Source organism: Penaeus chinensis, chromosome 19 (assembly GCF_019202785.1).
Source record: "Penaeus chinensis breed Huanghai No. 1 chromosome 19, ASM1920278v2, whole genome shotgun sequence".
NCBI classification, from domain to species: Eukaryota; Metazoa; Arthropoda; class Malacostraca; order Decapoda; family Penaeidae; genus Penaeus; species Penaeus chinensis.
Window position 1 is genome coordinate 15528069 of NC_061837.1, and position 5000 is coordinate 15533068.

A 5000-nucleotide genomic window follows, 5' to 3' on the forward strand; every position below is an offset into this window, starting at 1 on the left:
ATATATATATATATGTATATATATATGTTTTGTATGTAAGTTGTGTGTGTTTATATATTGTATAAATTATATTATATTATTTATTTTTAATATTATATATTTTGTGTGTGTGTGTTGTTGTGTGTGAGTGTGTGTGAGTGTGTGTGTGCGTGTATGTGTGTGTGTGTGTGGTGTATATTTATATTATATATATATATATATATAAAATATATATTAAGAAAATTTTATTTTATATATTTAAATATACACACACCCCACACATCTTTTAAAAAAATTTTGATATATATATATATATATATATATATATATTTCTGGGGGCTCGAGCCAGTAGTCAGAGCGCAGGCTTTTTACGATTTCGCGACGATGAATTGATTGGTGACAAAACATGGACCAACGCGGAGTATAATTATATATATTTTAATATATTATATATATATATATATTTGGGTGTGTGTGTGGTGTGGGTGTGGTGTTGTGTGGTGTTTTTGGGTGTGAGGTGTGTGGTTTGGGTGGTGGTGTGGGGGTGGTGTTTTGTAATTTTCGATTTTTCCCAAAGTATTCACTTCTTACACTTTCCGTATCAAAAGAAAAAAAGGTATCGCGAACAGCGAAGCCGAAAAGAAAGTCGTCCCGAGCCCCTTTAAAATGGAGCTCTTTCTTAATGCGTTATATCACATATTGCGTTTTTTGTGTCTTGGTAATTATTTTTTTTTTTATTTGGGGGGATTTATTATTCGTTTTGTTTTGTATTTACTCCCTTTTTCTTTTTTTCTCTCTTTTCTATTTTCTTCCCCTCTCTTCTCTTCCCCTTCCCCGCTCTCTCTCTTCTTTTCTCTCTTTCTCTCTATCTTCTTTCTCTGCCTCTTTTCTGTACCCCTTCTCATTTTCTTCTTTCTCTCTCTCCTCTCTTCTTTTCCTCTTTCTCTCTCTCTCTCTCTCTCCTCTCTCTCCTTTTCTTTCCACTCTCTCTCTCTTTCTTTCCCTAAAACTTTCCTCTCTTCTTTCTTAGTATATATTTTATTAATTTTTCTTACTATTATTTTTCATTATAATTTTTTGATCATTACAATTATTATTCGTTAAATTTCATTATTTTTATTATTAAAGTAATAATGATAAAAATAAAAACAATATTATTATATTTTTGTTATTAGATATTATCATCATTGTTATCTTACTATATCTTATTATCATTTTATTATTATTATGTTATCATTAAAATTAATTTTTATTATTAATTTTTTATTATTATTATTATATTTATTATTATTATTATTTTTGCTGTTGTTGTTGTTGTTGGGTTTTTTTGCGTTAAGTTATTATTATTTGTTATTTTTGTTATTTGGTATATTTTATTTTAACATTATTATTTTATGCCATTAATATTTTTGCTTTTTTTTGATTCCTTACTCGCATTTTTTTATTAAATTTTTAGCGCAGCAGAGTGTAGTGAGTAAACATTATATCATTATCATTTTTTCTTTTCTATCATCATATAATTCGTTTACTATCTCATTCATCATTAGAAACCAGCGCAGAAATGTAGTAGAGTATGATTTATGTTTTGTGGTTTTTGTGGGGTTTTGCATTAATATGGCATCTGGTGTTTTTGTGTTTTGTCTTCGTTAAGATCAATACCCTCATTATATCCACAAATTAGTTTAGTATTGTAGTTGTAGTATTAAAGTAGTAATATAGCGTTGGAAATTAAGTAGTGCAGTAGTAATTTGTGTATTTGAGTAGTATAGTTTGTATATTTAGTAGTGTGGTACCCTGTAGTAGTAGTAGTAGTAGGGGGGGGTTGTAGTGTGTTGTAGTAATAATAAAAGAAGTAGCAATAGTAGTAATAGTAACTGCAGTAGTATTAGTTATTGTTATGGTATTAGTGGTAGCAGTAATTGTAGAATGGTAGTAGTAGTAGTAGCAACAACAGCAGTAGTAGCAGTATTATAGTAAAACCCATGGTTTGTTGTGGCGGCTTTTCGTATTAGAAATTATCTACAACTGCTTAAACATTACCTTTGTTATTGTATGTTTTTTATGGACCCGTTATAAGTGAAGGAGATAGAGGTCTATGAAGGAGAAGAAAAATAAAAAAGTAAAAGAAATAAAAGAAAAGAAACCCCCCGAAAACCCCCAAAAAAGAAAAACAGAATGAGAAGGATTTTGAATAATGAGAGAAAAAAAACACATGAGAATGAGGGAGGGAACGAAAAAAAAAAAAATAAGGGAGGAGGAAGAGGAAAAGGAAAAGAAAGAAAGAAAAAGAGAAAGAAAAGAAGATGATAGAAAGAAGAGTAAAAAGAGGGCAAAAGTCTTGGGCCGGAAAGATGGGAAGGGAGAAGGAGGGGAGGGGAGGGGGAGGAGGAGGGTGGGGGGGTAGGAGCGAGGGAGATGGGAGGGAGGGAGGGGAAGGGGAGATGAGACGAAAAGGGGGATGAAGAGAAAAAGCTTGAGGAGGAGCGGGGGGTGGGTGGGAAGGGAAGGGGAAGGAGGAGAAAAGAGACGAAGAGGGTGAGAGAGGAAGAGAGGCAGGGGGGGAGAGGGGCGGGGAGGTGGGGGGGAAAAGAGGGGAAAAGGGAAAAAGGGTTTAGGGAAGAGGAAGAGGAAAGGGGGGGAAAAAGAAAAAAAAATAAAGGGAAAAAGGGAAAATTGATGAGGGAGGGGAAAAGGAAAGGGGGAGGAAGGAAAAAAAGAACGGGAAGGGAAAGAAAGGAAAAAGGGTAAAGGAGAAAGGGGAAGGAGGGAGGAGGAGGAAAAGAGGTGGAGGAGAAAAAAAACAAAAAGAAGGGAAAGGGGGCCTTCCCCCTGGGGGAGAAAGAGGAAAAAGGGGGAAAGGTGAGGAATGAGATTTAAAAAGAAAAAGGAAGAGGACGGCGAAAGGGAAAGGAGGGAAGGGGGAAAAGGGGGCCAAGAAAAAATGAAAAAGAAGAGAAAGGGGGGGGGAGGGGGGAAAAGGAGAGGGGAAAAAAGGGGAAAGAAGAAGGGAGGGGGGGGGGAAAGGGGGAAAGGGGGGGGGGTAGAGGAGGTGATAAGGGAGGAAAAAGGAAAAGGTGAGGGGAGAGAAGAGTTAGGGAAGGGAAGGCCAACTTTTGGTTTTGTTTTTTTTTTTTTTTTGATTTTTTTTTATGAATGAGAAGTTGGGAGGAAGATTTTTTTTTTTTTTTTTTTTTTAAAAAGGGTTTTTATTTTTTATTTTCCCAGCCGAAGAGAAAAAGTTTTTATTAAAGTTTTTTATATTTGAAAACTTTTCGCTTTTTTCTTTTCCGCCTTTTGGGGGCCTTATTCTAAAGGGGGGCAGCCTTTAGGGGGGGGGCCAGAACTTGTTAAAATTTTTTAAAATTTTAGCTTAAGGTCTTTTTTAAAATTTTTTAAAAAACAAGGGAAAAAAAAAATTTTTTTTTTTTCTTTAAAAAAAATAAGGAAAAAAAAATTTTGTTGGGGTTAAAAATTTTTTCCAAAAATGAATTTCCTTAAAATTTTTTTTTTATCTTATTTCTATTGTATAAAATATTCGGATTTTTTTTTTTTTTTTTTTTTTTTTAAATTAAAAGGAATGAAAGTGACGGAATTAAAGTTGAGAAAACACCATGCGCATCCACACAATACACACATATATCACGCCACACACTCACACATTTGTGTGTGTATATGTATTAATTTTTTATATATATATTTATATTAATATATATATATATTAAAATCTATTTATATTCATACAATATATATGTGTGTGTGTGTGTGTGTGTTATGTTTATATAATATGTGTGTGGTGTGTGTGTGTGTGTGTGTGTTTGGCACACACATATATCCATGTATGTATGTAAAATATATACACATATGCCCATTTACCTCCTCTCTCTTTCCCTTTCCCTTCCTTACCCTTCCTACCTTCCAAAGAGAATTCACTCCCGCTCACCGACAGCAATAGAATAACCACCGAGCCGATCGAAATACGCGTAACACAGACAAGGGAATAATTGTCTGCCCAGGAGAGGCGTGGAAAATGAATCCTCGTTTGGGCAGAGAAAGGCTGGATGTTGCAGGGTTCGTTGGATTTTTCTCTCTTTTTCTCTCTATCTGTTTGTCTGTCTGTTTATCTAGCTATCTGTCTCTATCTGCCTACGTGTCTGTCTGTCGTTGTTCTTGTTTAAGTCTCCTCTCTCTCTCTATCCCTACTCACTCTCTCTTCCTCTATCTCTCCTCACTCTCTCTCTCTCTCCTCTCTCTCTCTCTCTCTCTCTCTCTCTCATGCCCCCCCACTCTTCCTCTCCCGTTCCGCCGCCCCCTCCCAGCCCCTCTCCCTTTCCTTACCTACTCATTTCCCCTCTCTCCCTCTCCCTTCTCCTTCCCCCTTCTCCTCTCTCTCTACTCTCCTTTTCTCTTCCCCTCTCTTTTCCTCTCTCTCTTTTCTTCTCTCTCTCTCTCTCTTTTCTCTTCTCTCTTCTTCTCTCTCTCTTCTCTCTCTTCTCTCTCTCTCTCTCTCTCTCTCTTCTCTTCTACTCTCTTTCTCTCTCTCTCTCTCCTCTCTCTCTCTCTCTTTTTCTCTTTCCCCACTCTTTCTTCTCTCTCTTCTCTCTCTATTCTCTTTTCTCTCTCTTCTCTTTTTCTCTTTTTCTCCCCTCTTTCCCCTCTTTTCTCTCTCTCTCCTCTCTCTTCTCTCTCTCTCTTCTTTTCTCTCTCTTCTCCCCCCTCTCCCCCTCCCCCCCCTCTTTTTTTCTCTCCCCCCTTTCTCCTCTCCCCCTCTCTCTTCTTTTCTCTCTCCCCTCTCTCTCTCTCTCTCTTCCCTGTTCCCACCTTCCCTCCCTCCCTAGTTTCCCCCCTTTCCCCTTCCGTTTTCTCCCTCTCTCCTTCTTCTCTCTTCCCCTTTTCTCTTCTCTCTCTTCCCTCTCTCTTCTCTCTCTCTTCCTCCTCTCTTCTCTTCTTTTCTCTCTTCTCTCTCTTCCTTATCTTATTATTGACTAAAAAAGAGCTCTGGTTTCGTCCTCAGAAAAAACACC